Source organism: Erinaceus europaeus, chromosome 17 (genome assembly GCF_950295315.1).
Source record: "Erinaceus europaeus chromosome 17, mEriEur2.1, whole genome shotgun sequence".
NCBI classification, from domain to species: domain Eukaryota; kingdom Metazoa; phylum Chordata; class Mammalia; order Eulipotyphla; family Erinaceidae; genus Erinaceus; species Erinaceus europaeus.
The window spans coordinates 52,615,384-52,636,534 of record NC_080178.1 but is presented as its reverse complement, the minus strand read 5'-3'; the positions used below and the strand labels follow the sequence as shown (position 1 = coordinate 52,636,534).

Sequence of the window (21,151 nt, the reverse complement as noted above, 5' to 3'; positions counted from 1 at the left end):
AAGCTCTCAGTCCCCACTTGCGGGGGGTGGGGTGGGGAAGGGGGGCGGCTCAGGAGTAGTAAGGCAGTGATGCAGATGTCTTTTTCCCACCCCATCACAATTTCTCCCTGTCCTATCAAATATGAGAAAACTACAATCAAGAAAATGAAAGCAGACACTGTATTACAGAGTCTCCTTGCATAAAAATTCCTAAAATACTGGTATCTTCCCTAAAAAAAAAAGTATAAATAGTCCAACAGATCCTGATGGTACACCAGAGGCTATAAATACATATACCCACTTCTAACATATACTCACAATTTCATAATATCAATACTTTAAAAGAAGCATCATTCTTGGAGAATGTTGAATGGAAATCAACTCAATTTCTGTACTTTTTCTCAAAAGCTAAATTATTTATTAGTAAGACAGAGGTTATGGAGGAGAGGAAGACTGTGGTTTTCCCCATGTGGTTGATATTTTCATAATCAGGCAAATCGAAAACAAATTTATCTTCTCCTACTTGCTGTGCAGCTCTTTGCACCTGGAACATACGAAATTCTCCCTTAGTTTATTTCCCACCAAGGTTACTACTGGGGTTTGGTGCCAGCACTGTGAATACAACACTTCCAGCGGCCAGTTTTTCCTTTTTTTCTATTTTGTTGGATAGGACAGAGAAAATTGAGAGGGAAGGGAGTGATAGAAAAGAGAAAAACCTGACACCTGTAGACCTGCTTCACCACTCGCAGAACGTCCCCACAGGATGCGAGAGTATTCCCTGGGCCTTGAGCTTGGTGCTATGTGCACTTAACCAGGTGCACCACCAACCAGTCCCCAGTTCACTTATTATTATTTTTTATCATTATTCTTAACTTCTCTTAGTTTAAAAGTCTGGTAGGTTTCTATTACCTTTATAGTACAGCTGTAAGCTCTACTTCCAAGTATAATCAGTTACAATCATTATACTACTAATAATCTAATAATAGTGAATCTAATATTCCATGTCATTAACAAATATACCAGGAAAGCATAAAGCTTAGTGATCTAAAATAAGTATTTAAGAGATCACTGAGTGAAGGACATCTTTAAATAAAAAACAGATTTATAAGTATCCAAGGAAGCTCTGAAACAGCTGACTCGGATATTTGCCATGCTCAAGAGCCAGGTTCGAGGCCTGGTCCAGCGCACTGGAGGAAGCTGCGCTGCTGTGGTCCTTAACACCATTCAACAAAAAGGCTGCAACACTGAACAGCAGCAAGAACATTTCCAGGCGGCTTCTAAGGTGGCGAGCCAGGCTGCCTCCAGAGTATTCCTGACCATTTCAGGGGGTGACCTCGCCCCTGTCACACAATCTAGCCCAGTGGGCATCCTCTCTGGGGACCTTACAAGGAGGCCTCCTACCCACCAACAGGGGGCGAGTGGGGAGAACCTTAGGCCTGATTGCCCAAGAGTCCTCCAGGCTAAACCAGGCCCTGTAGGTCTACACTGCAGGGGCACGGGGTCTTTAAAAAAAAACAGGGTCCTCAGACCAGATGAGAACTGACAGGAGCACAGGCAGAAATCTACACTGCCACTCATGCAGCTCGCCCTGGTGGGAACTGGAGCTCCGGGAGAGGGCGGCGAGCAATAGCCTAAGATGTGCCTGCAGTGGCCAGGCTCCAGGCCGGCATAGCCGGCTCCCTGCTCAGCTGGGCTCACGCCCCTGCCATCCTCACCAGTCTCCCAGCCACTTAGCAGCGAACATGGCGGCGACCCTGCGCCAGCTGAAGGGCGGCCGAAACCGTCCAGAGTCGCGGGGATGCCAGGCCAGGCAGACCTCTGACCCCCCTCACAACTAGCTATCTGCCCCTGCAACAAGTATTTCCGGGCCTGCGCCAAGCTCCGCCACTATAAGTGAGTGACAATAAATGAAAACTACAAGTCCCAGAAGGCTCCGCGCCTACTTAGAGTAGCTTATGGTCCCTGAAAACACACCCCCGTTGAGAAAATTTGGGCTCCCAAATTCTGGAATCAGAATTGATTGACAGTTGAGTTATTGCCTCTGTGTAGTGTTTAAGAAATTACAGTGCGGGAGCCCGGCTGTAGCGCAGCGGGTTAAGCGCAGGTGGCGCTAAGTTCAAGGACCTGCATGAGGACCATTGTTCAAGCCCAGGCTCCCCACCTCAGGGGAGTCGCTTCACAGGTGGTGAAGCAGATCTGCAGGTGTCTGTCTTTCTCTCCTCCTCTGTGTCTTCCCCTCCTCTCTCCATTTCTCTCTGTCATATCCAACAACGACGACATCAACTACAACAACAATAACTACAACAACATTAAAAAAGGAGACAACAAGTGCAACAAAAGGGAAGATAAATAAATACAATTACAAAAAAAAAAAAGAAAAGAAATTACAGTGCGCCTTTATAAGTATCGCTTCACTAAATCCTTACAGCAGGCATTATCACTCTTTCCTTTAAAGAAATAATTATTCATTAACAAGAAAAAGAACCAGAAGGGTGCCAGGCTGTGGTGCACCAGTTAAGCACACATACCACCAAAGGCAAGAACCTGGCATCGAGCCCCGCTCCCAACCATCACGAAACAAGTCTACAGGTGTCTTATCTTTTTTTCCTCTCTATCACTCCATCCCCTCTCAGTTTCTCTTTGTCCTTCTGAAATGAAAAAAAAATTGTTTTATTTTTTATTTTTTTATATTTATATATTCCCTTTGTTGCCCTTAATTGTTGTAGTTATTATTGCTGTCATTGTTGTTGGCTAGGACAGAGAGAAATGGAGAGAGGAGAGGAAGACAGAGAGGGGGAGAGAAAGAGAGACAACTGTAGACCTGCTTCACTACCTGTGAAGTGACACCCCTGCAGGTGGGGAGCCAGAGGCTCTAACCACTATCCTTCCACTGGTCCTTGTGCTTTGCGCCACCTGCGCTTAACCCTCTGCGCTACCACCTGACTCCTCAGATTTTTTTGTTTTAATTGGCCGCCAGGAACGATGGATTTGTAATGTGAAAAAAGTGGGTAGGGCAAAATGAAAGTCAACTAAAATAGAGGTGGGATAAATTAAAAAACATATATTCAACATGTTGAGGCGCCATTTGTTGAAATTTAACTTTAAAAGGGGCTTGGATCTGTGTTGTAACTTGAGACTTAAAAAGGAACTTAGGACTTGGGTGCTTAAGGATTCACTGTGGGAGCTGAGAACAGTGTTAAGTTGCTACTGACAGAGCCCTATCACAAACTGAGGCTGACACAGGCAATTGACAAAAGTTAAAGTATTTATTCACACAGACACACAAGACACACACACAGGAGAACTCAGCACTGAGGGTCTAGCTGGGACAGATCCCTCAGGCAACTCTAAGACCCCCTATTTACACTCTCGAGGGATGGGGGTTGCACAAGGAGGATGCCCCAAGGTAAAACAGGTACACATTACATTCTAATCTTTGCCTTGAGCAAGGCAAAGCACACATTCCTCCTCAATCTTTACCTAAACAGCACATTCCAATCTCTAGGGATACCAAAGGAGACCACCTGGGACCTAAACAAGACAGTACTAGAATGACTACAGGAATCCACCAAATCACCAGTGAGTGCAGATACACATGGATTGTGATAGAGAGGAGCCTAGGGAGAGTCTAAGTGGCTGTTAACAGTCCGACAGTTTATCAGTTGAGACACCACCTCCAGTCTGTTCCACAAACAAGGGGACAGCTGAAGGGAGGAGAGGACTCCCTGGAGTCTCACCAAGTGCAATTCTAAGTCTCCATTGCTACTGCTCTCAGAATCTGGAGCAGTAGTAGGGAGGGACAACAGGGGGCAGAGATCTAACCAGGAAACAGAGGAGAAGACCTATACCTCTGTGGCATAGCTGTTGGACTGTGAAAGCATCTTTGCATAACCACTGGACTATCTCTGCCACACACTGCCTTATCTCTTGGTCAGGAGTCAGTGCTTAAGCTAAGAAGCCTACTTATAGTTTAAAAACCTTCAGGCTCCCATAGCCTAAAGAGAGAGAAAAAAAAATTAAAAAGAGAGTTTTAAATCACTGAGCTCCAACTCAAGGATTAAAGTACTATTTCACATCTGTTAACTTCCACCACTGTGAACCCTTTAATTACCTTACATAGACACAAGTCAATCCAGGAAATAGTGGTCAGTAATTTGAAAAGTACTAAGAGAGGGAAATCATAACATAATATATAAAATAGGTAAACCAACAAGAAGAACTATTGGAGAAAGAAACCAGGACAAGAGTCCAGCTAAAAGCCCCCCAAAGGGAGAAGCACAAAATAGCAACTTCAGCATCCAAACATTAGCTAAGGAAGTAATCACAGGAGTGAGTAAAGAGTTTGAAAAAATTGTAATCAGAAACATGGGAACAACAAATGAGACTCTGGAAGAAAACAGTAACTAACTATCTCAAGGTTATTAGAGAGCTGAAAGCTGAAATAGCTGAGCTAAGAACTCAACTGGTTGAACAAGCTAAAACAGTGTCAAAACAGAGTAACAAAATAAATGAACTGCAGAAAACAGTAGAGGGCAGAGAGAATAGAATCAATGAGGCTGAAGGCAGGATTAGCAAGATTGAGGACAAATTAGAGACAACTAAAAAAGAAGTAAGACATCTCACAAAGAGATTAAGAGGTGCTGAAAATAACAACAGAGACCTATGGGTTGACTTAAAAGGAAACAATATACACATCATTGGCTTACCAGAGGAAGAAAGAGAGGGAAAGGAAGAAATCATTCTTCAGGCCATAATAGCTGAAAAATTCTCTAGTCTAGACAACATCAAAGACATAAAGATGGGAGACGGGCTATAGTGTAGCAGGTTAAGCGCAGGTGGTGCAAAGCACAGGGACTGGCATAAGGATCCCAGTTTGAGCCCCAGCTCCCCACCTGCAGGGGAGTCACTTCACAGGTAGTGAAGCAGGTCTGCAGGTGTCTATCTTTCTCTCTCCTCCTGTCAGTCTTCCCCTCCTCTCTCCATTTCTCTCTGTCCTATCCAAGAAAGACAACAACTATAATAACTACAACAATAAAAATAATCAAGGGCAACAAAAGGGAATAAATAAATAAAATAAATATTAACAACAACAACAAAAAAAAAGGCATAAAGGTTCAAGAAGCCCAGAGGGTCCCAAACAGAATTAACCCAGACATAAAGACACCAAGACCCATCATTTTTAGAATGGAAAGGAATATGATAAATAAAGGATCCTGAAGGCTGCAAGAGAAAAACAAAGAGTCACCTATAGAAGACATTCCATAAGATTAGCAGCAGACTTCTCCACACCAACACTACAGGTCAGAAGAGAATGACAAGGTATCTATTGAGGGCTCAATGAGAAAGTCTTTCAACCAAGAATACTGTATCCTGCTAGACTGTCATTCAGACTAGATGGAGGCATCAAAACCTTCTCAGACAAGCAACAGTTGAAGGAATCAACTATCACCAAGCCTGCCCTGAAAGAAGTTCTGAAAGCTCTTCTATAAACTGTCAGACCATCATAAATAGGTCATATATCAGAACACTCTAAAACTCTACAAGAATGGTGTTAAAATATCTTCAATCTTTGATATCAATAAATGTCAATGGCCTGAATTCACCTATTAAAAGACAAAGAGTGGGAAGATGGATCAGAAAATACAACCCAACAATATGCTGTCTATAAGAAACCCACCTAAATCAACAAGACAAACACAGACTTAGAGTGAAAGGATGGAAAACTATCATACAAACCCATGGCCCACAAAAATGGGCAGGAATAGCTATTCTCACATCTGAAACGATACACTTCAAAATAGATATGATTAAAAAAGATAGTTATGGACACTACTTAATGCTCAGAGGATCAGTCAATCAAGAGGACTTCACAATTATTAACATCTATGCACCCAATGAGAAGCCACCTAAATACATCAAACATCTACTGAAAGAGCTAAAGTAATTTATTCATAGCAACACAGTCATAGTAAGGGACTTCAACACCCCAGTCTCTCAACTTGACAGATCATCCAGGTATAAAATCAATAAAAACATAAGGGAGCTAAATGAAGAGATAGATACACTAAAACTATTGGACATTGTCAGAGTCATTCATCCCAAGAAACTGGAATACACATTTTACACAAGTCCACATGGATCACTCTCAAGGATAGACTATATGTTAGGCCACAAAGACAGCATCAGCACATTCAAGAGCATTAAAATCATCCCAAACATCTTCTCAGTCCACAGTGGAAATAAACTAACACTTAACAATCAACAGAAGATTACTAATAGTCCCAAAATTTGGAATCTCAACAGTACACTTCTTAACAACCTCTGAGTCAAAGAGGAAATCACGGAAGAAGTCAAAATGTTCCGAGACTTCAAAGAAAATGAAGACACAAACTATCAAAATATTTGGGACACAGATATGGCAGTACTGAGAGGGAAGTTCATAGCTGTACAAGCACACATTAGGAAACAAGAAAAAGCAGAAATAAACAGCCTGACTGCATATCTTAAAGACCTAGAAAAAGAACAACAAAGGAACCCTAAAGCAACCATAAGGACAGAAATCACTAAAGTTAGGGCAGAAATAAATAACATTGAGAATAAGAAAACCATACAAAAGATCAATGAAAGTAAATGTTGGTTCTTCAAAAGAATGAACAAAATCAACAAACCTTTAGCCAGACTCACAAAACAAAAAAGAGAGAAAACCCAAATAAATCGTATCATAAATGAAAGAGGAGCTATCACAACAGACACTGCAGTAATTCAAGATATCATGTGAGGCTTCTATATGCCACCAAGCTAGATAACCTAGAAGAAATGGACGATTTCCTACATATCTACCAACTTCCAAAACTTAGTAAAGAGAAAGTGGATAACATGAACAGGCCCATCACAGCTAATGAAATTGAAGCAGTTATCAGAAATAAAAGTCCTGGACCAGATGGTTTTAAAAAAGAATTCTACAAAAACTTCAAAGAAAAACTCAGACCTCTACTTTTAAAAGTCTTCCAGAAGATTGAAGACACTGGAATACTCCCTGCCAGCTTCTATGAAGTCAACATCACTCTGATACCAAAAGCAGACAGGGACATAAACAAAAAAGAAAACATCAGATCAATATCTCTGATGAACATAGATGCTAAAAATACAGAACAAGAATCTAGCCAGCTGGATACAGCAGTATATTAAAAAGATTGTTCATCATGAACTAGTGGGGTTTATCCCAGGCATACAAGGTTGGCTTAATATACATAAATCAATCTATGTGCTCCAGCACATCAACAAAAGCAAGACTGAAAACCACATGGTCATATCAATAGATGCAGAGAAAGCCTTTGACAAAATACATGGCTTTATTATCAAAACACTACAAAAAATGGGAATAGATGGAAAATTCCTGAAGATAGTGGAGTCTACATATAGCAAACCTACAGCTAGCATTATACTCAATGGTGAAAACCTGGAATCATTTCCACTCAGATCAGGTACTAGACAGGGCTGCTCACTATCACCATTACTATTCAACATAGTGTTGGAAGTTCTTGCCATAGCAATCAGGAAGGAGCAAGGAATTAGAGGGATACAGATTGAAAGAGAAGAAGTTAAACTCTCCCTATTTACAGATGACATGATAGTATACACAGAAAACCTCAGGAATCCAACAAAAAGGTTTTGGAAATTATCAGGCAATACAGTAAGATGTCATGCTATAAAATTAATATTCAAAAGTCAGTGGCATTTCTCTAATCAAACACTAAGCTAGAAGAAATTGAAACCCAGAAAGAAATTCTTTTTACTATAGCAACTAAAATAACAAAATATCTAGGAGTAAACCTAACCAAAGAAGTGAAAGACTTGTATACTGAAAATTATGAGTCACTACTCAAAGAAATTGAAAAAGACACAAAGAAGCGGAAAGATATTCCATGTTCATGGGTTGGTAGAATTACCATCATCAAAATGAATATACTATCCAGAGCCATATACAAATTTAATGCTATCACCATCAAGATCCCAAGCACATATTTAGGAGAATAGAATAAATGCTACAAATGTTTATCTGGAACCAGAAAAGACCTAGAATTGTCAAAAAATCTTGAGAATAAAGAACAGAACTGGAGGCATCACACTCCCAGATCTCAAATTTTATTACAGGGCCATTGTCATCAAAACTGTTTGATACTGGAACATGAATAGACACAGTGACCAATGGAATAGAATTGAGAGCCCAGAAGTGAGACCCCACACCTATGGACATCTAATCTTCAACAAAGGGACTCAGACTATTAAATGGGAAAAGCAGAGTCTCTTCAACAAATGGTGTTAGAAACAATGGGTTGAAACAGGCAGAAGAATGAAACTGAAACACTGTATTTCACCAAATATAAAAGTAAATTCCAAGTGGATCAAGGACTTGGATGTTAGACCACAAACTATCAGATACTTAGAAGAAAATATTGGCAGAATTCTTTTCCGCATAAAATTTCAAGACATCACCAATAAAACAAATCCAATTACAAAGAAGACTAAGGCAAGTATAAACCTATGGGACTACATCAAATTAAAAAGCTTCTTCACAGCAAAGAAACCACTACCCAAACCAAGAGACCCCTCACAGAATGGGAGAAGATCTTTACATGACATACATCAGACAAGAGTTTAATAACCAACATATATAAAGAGCTTGTCAGACTCAAAAACAAGACAACAAATAACCCCATCCAAAAATGGGGGGAGGACTTGGACAGAATATTCACCACAGAAGAGATCGAAAAGGCCGAGAAACACATGAAAAAATCCTCCAAGTCTCTGATTGTCAGAGAAATGCAAATAAAGACAAGATATACCACTTCACACCTGTGAGAATGTCATACATTAGAAAAGGTAAGAGCAGCAAATGTTGGAGAGGTTGTGGGTCAAAGGAACCCTCTTACACTGCTGGTGGGAATGTCAATTGGTCCAACCTCTGTGGAGAACAGTCTGGAGAACTCTCAAAAGGCTATAAATGGACCTACCCTATGATCTTGCAATTCCTCTCCTGGGATATATCCTATGTAACCCAACACATCCATCCAAAAACATCTGTGTATACATATGTTCTTAGCAGCACAATTCGTAATAGCCAAAACCTGGAAGCAACCCAGATATCCAACAACTGATGAGTGGCTGAGCAAGCTGTGGTCTATATACACAGTGGAATACTACTCAGCTCTAAAAAATGATGACTTCACCATTTTCAGCTGATCTTGGATGGACCTTGAAAAAATCATGTTGAGTGAAATAAGTCAGAAATATCAGGGTAAATATGGGATGATCTCACTCTCAGGCAGAAGTTGAAAAACAAGATCAGAAAAAAAAAACAGAAATAGAATCTGAAATGGAATTGAATATTGCATCAAAGTAAAAGACTCTGGGGTGGATGTATGGGAAGAATACAGGTCGAAGAAGGATTCCATTGCTGTGGCTGGGATCCTTGTGACTCTGTGGGTCACCAGAAGCCAGCTCTCTAGCCATGTGTTCATCTTCCAAAGAGCAGGGGAGGTAGGTACTGCCAGGAAATGGAGAAGCCTAGAGGCAGCCTCGCATGATGCCTCATCTGGACACTGCACTCCTTTGCCAGGTGCACGGCCACTGCATTGGAGGAACCTCTAGACCTATAGGCTTTTTGCACCCTCTCTCACTTGAGGATCCCTGCGTCCCCCAGGTGTGGAGGGAGGAGGGCTGGCTGCTGCCTCCCTGGGTCTGAACCTGTCCTGTGTGGCACCCCCAGGCTGCCCTGGGCATCACTCACCTCCTGGTTATGGCCCTGGAGAAGGAAGGCATCCCTGCAGCTGAGGCCACCAAGAAGATCTGGATGGTGGACTCCAGGCGACTCACTGTCAAGATGTATTGGTCTGGGGGCAAGACATGGGGTGTCTTACAGCAGCTGGAGATGGGGTGCTCACCTGTGAGGAGGCAAGCCTGGCAGGCAGGAGAGAGAGGAGGTGAAGGAGGGCAGGGCCTGCTCTTTATTTGCATTGATGGATTGATTGATTTTGCCACCAGGGTTACCATACTGTTTCACTATTCCTGAATGCCATTTTTATTGCAGAGAAAGGGAGAGATAGAGAGGAATACATAGGGAAAAATGAGAGGGAAGTAGAGAGAAGGGGAGACATCTGCAGCACAGAGTGATTCCCCTCAGATGTCACTCAGAGCCTGAATTCAGGTCCCAGATTCCACTAGCATAGAAAACTGGGGAGAGGGACAGGAGAGACAGTTCAAAGGTCAGAGCTTAAAATGAAAAAACCTGGGCTAAGAGTTGACACACCTGGTAGAACACACACGTTCACATTTGTGAGAACCTGGGTTCCAGTGCCTGGTCCTGACCTGCAAAGGAAAAGTTTCCCGAATAGTAGAACAGGCTGAAGATGTCCCTCCTTATTCCCTTTCTATCAGTCTCTGTCTCTATAAAAGAAGGGAGAAAAAAGAAAAGAGAATGCTTCGAGCCCCTGGCTCACCACCTGCAGAGGAGTTGCTTCACAGGTGGTGAAGCATGTCTGCAGGTGTTTGTCTTTCTCTCCCCCTTTCTGTCTACCCTTCCTCTCTCCATTTCTCTGTGTCCTATCCAACAATGACAACATCAACAACAATAATAATAAATACTATAACAAAAAAAATTACAAGGGCAACAAAAATGAAAATAAATCAATATTTAAAAAAAGAAAAGATAAGAAAAGGAGGAGGGAGGGAGGGAGGAAAGAAACAAAGTGGCCACCATGAGCAGTGGAGTTGTGTAACCACTGATCCTGGACAATGACACTGCTGGCAATAATGCTAATAATAAAATTAAAGTTTAAGAACCATGGACACCTGCATCTGAGAGCCATATATTTCAGTGGGCAGGGTAGATACCTTGCCATGCACTTGAATCACATTCAAACCCTAGCACCACATGGGAGAGTGTCACTGTACTGGGAGAAGCTCTGGTGCTGTGGTGGCTCTCCTTCTGTGTGTGTGTGTGTGTGCGTGTGTGTGTGTGTGTGTGTGTGTGTGTGTGTGTGTGTCTCAGAAAGAAGTACGAAGAGTACACTCTGTGGCTCAAATGCAGCAATTTTGCCCGGGTTCCCCACAGCCACATGCCTTCTTCCTCTCCTGCAGGGGAGGAGTCATCTGAGCCCTGAGAAAGAGACTTTTGCCCAGGATCATGCTGAGAAGGGCTCCTTGGAGGAGGTGGTGCAGCAGGTGAAGCCCACAACCATCATAGGTAGGAGGGTATGCCAGGCTCGATGATTTTGGTAGGCTGAGCTCCTCGGGTTGCAGGAGTGGCCCCAATTCAGCTTGATGTGCAGTGTCTACATCAACTCAGAATCCTTGTTCTCACAGCCCTGTGTGAGAGCCAGTGAAGCCACCCCATCATTTGCTTGTCTGGGGAGACCAGTGCCTGTCTGCTGTCTACTGGTTGTATGGTCTGGTGGGTGGCGAAAGGAACCTGATAGAAAAATTCAGGCCATGAATATCATCAACAAGGGTTTTATTTGTGTGCTCCTGGGGCAAGGTTCTCCAGTCCAGGCATGCAGGGTGGGGTGGAGTGGGCATGGAGTCACAGCCAGGGTCAGGGACGGAGATTCTTATAGGTGAGGAGAACAAGGAACTTAGGTGAGAGTTCAGTGGGCATTTTCCATGACATTAAGTGTGGTGGGTCTGTGGTTTAGGAAACTGCTAGCCTCCAGCAGGCATTCCAGGGAGGAGCTGGTATTGCTGGGTTCCACATTCTTAAGATTGAGTGTTTTTAGCCACAAGCGCCTTCAATGGTGAGGCCGTCCCAGTTGTATCATTCTTACCTTTTTGGTTATATAGGGTGCCGAAGTCATTCTGGCTGCTTCCTGCTAAATGGGGGCGACATGTGGTGGGGGTTAAAGGTAGGAATAGGTCTGTGGGGGCCCAATCTGTAGATGAATGTAAGAGTGTAGGAGAAGCTGGTTGACAGATACTCTGCATAGCTCGTGAATGCAGGTCATAATGGACCTAAAAAGGCAGGGAGCAAAAAGAAAAAGCAAAGAAATTAGGATTAGAGTGGTATCTCTGTAGAATCGTCTCATTCTCTAGATTCTTCTTTCGTTTTTCCTCTCTGTGGTACATGGGGGCAGAGGGAGGAAAAATAGGGAATCCGGAATTAGGCTGGGTGCTTCCTCCCTAGCTGTGCTGGTACCAGGTCTGTGAGGTTGAGGGTGGACAGGTTGTGGGGATTGGAGGAGAGATCCTGGACTAATTGGAGGGGGTTTGATGGGATGGTGTGGGGTGGAGTGGTGAATGTAGGGGTTTAGGCGAGCACACCACATCAGTCTTAGGCTTGGTGCCTTATCCCCAGCTGCCCTGAGGGTGGACTGGGAAGGTGGAAGGATGATGGTTGGGGTGGGGGACATTGAATGGGATAGGGTGGTTTGAGGTGCTAAATGGGGCATAGGCAGGTGAACTAGTAGGGATGGGGGTGGGATTTGGGGTTGTTTTGTGGGTTCCTCCAATTCAGTTGGGTACCTCCTCTCTCAAGCCCCCCAGTCCACCCTCAACCCTCCAGTCCCTGCTAGCAGGACAACTGGGAAGGAGACACAGGCAATGGTGAGAGGCCTTCCTCAAAACTGTGAAAAGGAGACAAGGACAGTGACCACCCCCCCCAGTACCTGCTCCCGTTCCCCCAGGCTGTTCTTCTACTATCACTCACTGCCACAAATGATGGGCCCTACATGAGAGAGGGGGAGGAAATGCCTTCCACCAAAATTAGAACATCTCCTTTAGAAGAGATTGTATCCCAGTGGGAAAGATAGCATGGTGGTTCTGCAAAAGACTTGCATGTCTGAGACTCTGAAGTCCCAGGTTCAATCCTCTGTATCATCATAAGCCAGACTGAAGGAGGAGTAGAGAGAGAAAGAAGGGTAGGAGAAGAGGAAGGAGGAGTTATCCATGGGCTACCCAGGATTGCAATTTGTTAATTGGCCATTTAGAATATTTGTGGCCTTTCTCTGACAATCAGTGACCTATAGCAGTTTTTCATATGTTTGTTAGCCTTTTGGATCTCCTCTGTAGTGAATGTTTTGTTCATATCCTGTGCCCATTTTTGGATGGGGTCATTTGCTTTTTTTGTGCTAAGTTTGCTGAGCTCTTTATATATTTTGGTGATTACTTTCTTGTCTGATGTATGGCCTGTGAAGATCTTCTCCCATTCTGTGAGGGGTCTCTCTGTTTGTTTAATAGTTTCTTTGGATGTGCAGAAGCTTTTCAATTTGATGTAGTCCCATTGGTTTGTTTCTGCTTTAGTCTTCCTTGCAATTGGGTTTGATTCATCAAAGATGTCCTTGAGGTGTAGGTGGGAAAGTGTTTTACCAATGTTTTCCTCGAAGTATTTGATTGTTTCTGGTCTGACATCTAGGTGTTTGATCCATTGGGAGTTGATTTTTGTTTCTGGTGAGATAAAGTGGTTCAATTTCATTCTTCTGCATGTTACAACCCAGTTTTCCCAGCACCATTTATTGAAGAGAGCCTCCTTTTTCCATTTAATCCTTTGGGCCCCCTTATCAAAGACTAGATATCCATAGGTGTTGGGATTTATTTCTGGGCTTTCAATTCTGTTCCACTGGTCTGTGTGCCTATTTTTGTTCCAGTACCATGCTGTTTTGATGATGATGGCTTTATAATATAGTTTAAGGTCTGGGAGTGTGATGCCTCCATTTCTGTTTCTTTTCCTCAAGATGGTTTTGGCAATTCTAGGTGTTTTCACGTTCCAGATAAATGATTGTAGTGTTTGTTCTATTCTCTTAAAGAAGCTTGGTGGAACTTTGATGGGTATTGCATTAAATTTGTATATGGCTCTGGGGAGAATATTCATTTTGATGGTATTTATTCTTCCAATCCATGAGCATGGCTATTTTGCTAGCTCTTTGTGGCTAAACCCACTGTGCTGGCTCCTGATTCTGGGGTGTCCGCATCAATAAGAATTGTATTATCACACTGCCACGAGTTCCTCGTCTCTTTCTCCAGTGAAGCAAGCACAGCAAGTTGGGGAAGACAGAAAGAGGGAGAGAAATATATACACCTGCATACCTGCTTCACCACTTATAAGGCTACTCCCCTAGAGGTGGGGATTGGGGGCTGTGAACCATGATATTTATATGCTTTGTGCCATGTACACTTAACCCACTGCACTACTGCCCGACCCCCTTCTTTCCCTCTTTATCCCCACTGGCCCTTTCAATTTCTGTGACTGCATTCAATAAATAAATAAATAAAAAGTTGAAAAGGATTTATAAAATATTTAATTTATTTCTTAATACAAGGTAGTGGTGGGGTGGGAGATCCAGAGCATCCTATTGTTTCTGAGTGACACTTTCAGTGTCTCAGCAGATTATGTTCAGAATACAAATAGTAGAGCTGTCTTCACAAACTATTGAGTTCAGTTTAGCTACCATGTACCTGAGAGAGAAAAAGATGTCTGATTCTCTCTCTTAACATCTGGAAAGAAAAGTCAGGTGATCACAAAATACAAAGACTGATTTTTTGACAAGTTTTTTTTTTTTTAGGCTTATGGCCCTTATTTATATAACAACGATCATGATAATACACCATCTTGCACATTTATTTTTCCTTTTTGAAAATTGTGATTAGTAGTGGTTTACAAAATTCAATGCACTCTCCCACCGCCCAAAGAAAATCACGATAGGTGATTGTGGAAGAGCTTGGCACATGCCCCTGAAGTACTGGTCCCCAGGGCAGGTAGCTAGTTGTGAGGGAGGTCAGAGGTCATGCACTGGGTGGCCCTGTAGTGTGGGCCCTAGAGCCTCCTGCATCTGCTGGACAGAATTCCTCCCCTCCTGGCCTGGCGTATCTGCGACTCATCAAAGGTTTCAGTTGCCCGACAGTTGGCGCAGGGTCTCCACCTTGTTCACTGCTTAGTGGCTGGGAGACTGGTGAGGAAGGGCGGGGTGGGGGTGGTGGTGAGGCCAGGCTGGGCGGGGAGCAGGGATGTCTGGCCCCAAGCCTGGCCTCTGCAGGTGCATCCTGGCTGGGCCTTTCTTTACTCATCACCCTCTCCAGGAGCTCCAGTTCCCACCCAGGTCAAGCTGCGTGGCTGGCAGTGTAGATGTCTGCTGAAGCTCCTGTCACCCGGCAGGCAGTCGGGAGTTCTCATCTGGTCTGAGGACCCTGTTTTTTTAATGACCCCGGTGCTCGGACAGTGTAGACCTACCGGGCCGGGTGTAGCCTGGAGGACTCCAGGGCAAGCCGGACCTGAGGTTCTCCCCAGTCGCCCCGTGTTGGTCGGTAGCAGGCCTCCTTGTAAGGTGCCCAAAGAGGATGCCCACTGGGCTAGATTGTGTGACAGGGGCGAGGTCACCCCCTGAAATGGTCAGGAATACTCTGGAGGCAGCCTGGCTCGCCACCTTGGAAGACGCCTGGAAATGTCCCAGAGCTCTGCTTTCTTGCTGCTGTTCAGTGTTGCAGCCTTTTTGTTGAATGGTGTTAAGGACCACAGTAGCGTGCCTTCCTACAGTGCGCTGGGCCAGGCCTCGAACCTGGATCGTGAGCATGACAAAACTCTGTACTATCTGAGTCAGCTGTTTTAGAGACTCCTTGGATACTTAAAAATCTGTTTTTTATTTAAAGATTTCATTCACTCGGTGATATCTTAAATACTTATTTTAGATCACCTGGGACTTCAGAGCCTCAAGCATGAGTCTCCTTGCATAACCATTATGCTATCTACCCATGCCCTGTATGTCAGTTTTTTTTAAAAAAAGGTCATTGTACACCTGAGAGGTGATGTTGTTGTACTCTCATGCAAGAAGTTTTGAGTTCAAGCCTTGGCATATCATGCCAGAGTGATGCTCTGGTTCTCACTCTGTCTACCTCTCCTCCTCCATAACCTCTGCCTTACTAATAAATAAATAATTTAGGTTTTCAGAAAAAGTACAGAAATTGAGTTCATTTCCGTTTAACATCCTCCAAGAATAATGCTTCTTTTAAAGTATTGATATGAAATTATGGGTATATGTTATGTGTGCGCATGTGTATTCATAGCCTCTGGTATGAATACACATGCATGAATACACTGTCAGCATCTGTTGAACCATTTACACATAAGGGAAGATACCAGTATTTTAGGAACTTTTATGCAAGGAGACTCAGTAATACAGTGTCTGCTTTCTTTTTTTTTTTCTTTTGTCTTTATTTTAGTTTTCTTATATTTTATAGGACCGAGAGAAATTCTGAGGGGAAAAGAAAGACACCTGCATCACTACCTTACTACCCCTAAAGCTTCCCCCCTCCTCCACCCCCTGCAGTTGGGGGCTGAGATCTTGAACCTGGGTCCTTATGCATGGTCATGTGTAATCCAAGTGTGCCACCTACCCGCCCTTGATGTGTATATTTCTTTTTTTTAAAGATTTTTAAAAATATTTATTCATTTTTCTTTTTGTTGCCCTTGTTGTTTTTATTGTTGTAGTTATTATTGTTGTTGTTATTGCTGTCACCGTTTGGATAGAACAGAGAGAAATAGAGAGAGGAGTGGGAGAAAGAGAGAGGGAGAGAAGATAGACACCTGCAGACCTGCTTCACTGCTTGTGAAGTGACTCCCCTGAAGGTGGGGAGCCAGGGGCTTGAACCAGGATCCTTATACCGGTCCTTGTGCTTTGTGCCATGTACGCTTAACCTGCTGTGCTATCCCCCAACTTCCAATGTGTACATTTCTTAACCTGCCCTGATCATCTTAGTTGTCATGGGTCAAGAAGCTCTGTTGATAGAAATGCAGTTGGCATCAGGTTCTGAATTAATCTACTGTGACTTTCAGTTTGACTGAGAAGATTATTTGTAACATTTGGATTCTGAAAAGGAATTTTATGATGGTTTTCTTTTCCAGTTAACGGTAGTTCAACTCTGATAAAGCTCATTGGCTATGATACTCCCACAGCTCAAAGTTTGATGAAATTGCATTTTTATTTTTACATCTGCACTCACTTCTTTACTATTTCATTTCATTATTCATTTGTTGGATAGAGACAGACATTGAGAGGGAAGGGAGAATTAGAGAAGAGAGGGAAGGAACATCTGCAGCACTAACATACGCAGCAGTAGCATCAGCAGCACTGCTTCATCACTCATGACACTTCCCTCCCTGCAGCAGTTAGGGGCCAGAGGCTTGAACCCAGGTCCTTCTACACTGTCATATGCACTGTACTGGTGTGTCACCACCTAGTTCCTGAATTACATTTTCAGACTGAAAATAGACTGGAATAGTCAGACTGGAATAGTCTGGGAATGATGATTCAAAACTACGATGAGGGCCAGGCGCTAGCGCACCGGGTTAAGCGCACATAGTGTGAAGCACAAGGATGTGCACAATGATCCCAATTCAGTTCCCTGCGAGGGGAGGGGGGAGTCATTTTGCAAGCCATGAACCAGGTCTGCAGATGTCTGTTTTTCTCTCCTCCTCTCCAACTTCCCCTCCTCTCAATTTTTCTCTGTCCTAACAGCAGTCATAACAAGAATAACAGCAGCAACAATGGACAAAAGATGGCCAACAGGAGCAGTCAATTTGTAGTGCCAGCACTGGGCCCCAGCTATAACCCTGGAGGCAAAAACAAAAACTGAAAAGGTGCCTGCTTTGCCATAGATTCAAGATCTGAGAGAAAGGAGGAAAAAAGCTAGAATTCTATGCACTACTACACAGAAGCCCCCAGCTTCTAGCAGAGCTGTGGGAGCAGAAAGTTGTTCTTTGTTCCCACAGAGCATGGTGGTATTGATTCCAAAAGTTTTTGTTGAAAAAGGATGGGGGAGTTGTACCCCTATTATCCTATGGTTTTTATCAGTGTTTGATTTTATAAATAAAAAAAATTGAAAAACAACAACAACACAAAGCTGTCTTTCTGCTAACTGCAGAAAGATAAAGGTTTTCTTAAAAATGTTTTAAGTGGAAAAAAATATTAGTTTGCTGCAAAATATATACCTGAAAGCAGAAGTACACTAGAGTTTGTAGTGAGTATCCCCCTCACACTTCCTCTCCACTATTCCAAGCTTTGGGTCCATGATTGCTCAACAATTTGTTTGGCTTTGTATGTGAACTCTCTTTTCAGTCACCAGGTTCCAGATGTCATCAGGATGCCGGCCAGGCTTCCCTGGACTGAAGACCCCACCAATGTGGCCTGGAGCTCCACTTCCCCAGAGGCCCACCATACTAGGGAAAGAGAGAGGCAGACTGGGAGTATGGACCGACCAGTCAGCACCCATGTTCAGCGGGGAAGCAATTACAGAAGCCAGACCTTCCACCTTCTACTACCCACAATGACCCTGGGTCCATGCTCCCAGAGGAATAGAGAGTGAGAAAGCTATCAGGGGAGGGGGTGGGATATGGAGATTGGGTGGTGGGAATTGTGTGGAGTTGTACCCCTCCTACCCTATGGTTTTGTTAATTAATCCTTTCTTAAGTAAAAAAATAAAAAATAAAAAAATATTAGTTTGGAACAGAAAAGGATAGAGATTCTTTTCAACTGTATTCTGTCAAGGTATCCTCCCCCGCCCAAGAAGTTGATAACTATTGTATAAAGGAGAGAGGAGACCTCAAAGACAGGGTGATTGTGTACAAGGGGAGAGCAAAAAACAGAAAAAAATAAAGACTGCAACTAGGTCCCAGGGACAGGAGAAAATTTAAAAATGCAGGAATTAATCAGTGTTTCATTAGTCATCTCCTTCATCTTCCTCTCTTTCCTCCCCCTCATCACCATCTTCTTCTCCTTCATCCTTGTCTCCTTCTTCATATCTTCTTTTTAAAAAAAATATTATTTTTATTTGTTAATTGGATAGAGACGGTCAGAAATCAAGAGGGAAGGGAGGGATAGAGAGGGTGAGAGACAGAGAGACAGCTGCAGTACTGCTTCACCACTTGTGAAGATCTCCCCCCTGCAGGTGAGAATTGGGGGCTTGAACCCAGGTCTTTGTGCATTGTAACATGTGAGCTCAACCAAGTGCACCACCACCAGGCTCCCACTTCTTCATATCTTCTAATCTTTCTTCCTCTTCTTCTTCTTCTTCATCATCATCATCATCATCATCATCTTCCCCCTCGCCTTATTCATCATCCATAATAGGAACCAAGTAGTATTGTAGTGGATTTGGCCAGATACCATCTTTAATGACCTCTCTTAACTCACCTGCATCTGCATGAGAATGGTCAATAAAGCAGGTAAAGAAGGTCTCTGGTTCCTCATGTTGTCTCTTCCTGTTGGTTTTATATTGTGTTTGACTTGAACATTTGATCAAATCCTTTCCAGATTTCCATTTGTTTTCAGTGGATCCTTCAAAAGAAGGATCACCACTCTCATTCAGATAAAATTCTTTGAAGAGAACTTTATTTTCAAAGTAAGGGTTTTCAACAAAATAAAAGTCTGTTCTATTACCTGATTTACTATCTTTGAATACTGCCACTTCAACTCTTGTCAAGTAATGCAGTGCCTCTTCATCCTCTTCCCCAAGCAGTGTAGACACTTGTGGGTGGTTGACAAATGTTACCCCAAACTTTGGCATATTGGCCAACAATTCTGATCTCTTCTGAAAAAGTGGTTGGCAGAGTTTGTTATATTTCTGTTCTAACTTCAAAATTGTCACTCCCCAGAAATCAGCTTGGTAAAAAAGCAACAGGATTCAATTGAATATATCCACGAAGTACAGAATGAAATAGACTTAAGGAACAAGCCAGCTAGGAGATTTCTGGAATTTTCTATCTCACCTTAACTCTAATACCTGAGAGTCTCATCTAAGACTCTTTGCTGACTCTCTGCTACTTAAAAGAGTCAAAGTTCAGATATCTGCTAGGTAAGGAGGATGGCCTAGGTAGATAAAAGCAATTCATCAAATGAGCTGAATGTACTGTGTTCCATTATATATATCTTGAGTTGTAGTTCTAAACTGAGCTATGTGGCTTAATAGAAAATAGTAGGGTCCTCATGTCTGTGGCTCATGTGACTTTGCTTGAAGTTTTTTTTTGTTGTTGTTTGTTTTTTTTTTTAAGGTGCTCGAGATACCTACAAGTTGTCAGACAACCTTTTGATGACTGGTCCTTCGATTTAGAGATTTTCTTTGTTATCTTAAGTTGCTATTTATGCAATCTTCTTTCATTCTCTCCTATCTCCCCTATTTCTCTCTCTCTCTTCCTCTCTCTCTATCTCTCCCCCCTCTGCCAGGACCTGAACCTGTCACCTTCTTCTTCTTCTAGTGTTTGCCCTTCTTCTGTAGCCAGTCAACAGCATCAGGTTGAGCCTGATGTAAAGTTTCGAGACCTCCTTTGAATCTGGAGAGGTGGCAGTCGTTGACTATGTGGGTCATAGTCTGTCTGTAGCCGCAGGGGCAGTTCGGGTCATCTCTGGCCCCCCAGCGATGGAACATAGCAGTGCACTGGCCATGGCCTGTTCGATAGCGATTGAGGAGGGCCCAATCATAACGTGCTAAGTCAAAGCCGGGTTGACGCTTGCAGGGGTCTGTGATGAGGTGTTTGTTCTTTACCTCAGCTGACTGCCAACTCTGTTTCCAAGAGACTGGAACAGAAAAGTTCAGTGTAGGCATAGGGGACCAGATTGGGTGACGAGACGTCAAGCGTTGGACAGGGTGGGCAAAGATATCCGCATATATTGGCAGGTCCGGTCGAGCATAGACGTGGGAAATGAACTTAGATGATACCGCATCCCGACGAATATCTGGTGGGGCGATGTTGCTAAGAACTGGCAGCCATGGAACCAGGGTGGAATGGATGGTTCCAGAAATTATCCTCATGGAGGAATATAATTTGGAATTGACCAAGTGGACATGGGAGCTATGGAACCATACTGGGGCACAGTATTCTGCAGTGGAATAGCATAATGCCAGAGATGATGATCGTAGTGTGGAAGCGCTCGCGCCCCATAAGGAGCTGGCCAGTCTTGCAATGATGTTATTCCTCGCGCCCACCTTTGCTGCAGTTTTTATGAGATGTTTGTGAAATGACAGAGTGCGATCGAGAGTAAAGCCAAGATAGATTGGCTGGGCTTCATGCCGGATTCTCGTATCGCCAAGCTGCACATTAAGCTCATGCGAGGCCGAGGCATGGTGTAGATGGAAAACAAATGATACCATTTTTGCAGTGCTAGGGATTAGTCGCCATTTTTTACAGTAATCAGAT

The 21,151-nt window shown here is 43.3% G+C and overlaps 1 pseudogene; it reads right to left on the bottom strand.

Moving 5' to 3' along the window:
- The window catches only part of LOC132533791 (polycomb protein EED-like), a 213,781-nt pseudogene that overhangs the window by 62,689 nt on the left and 129,941 nt on the right, over positions 1-21,151 (bottom strand).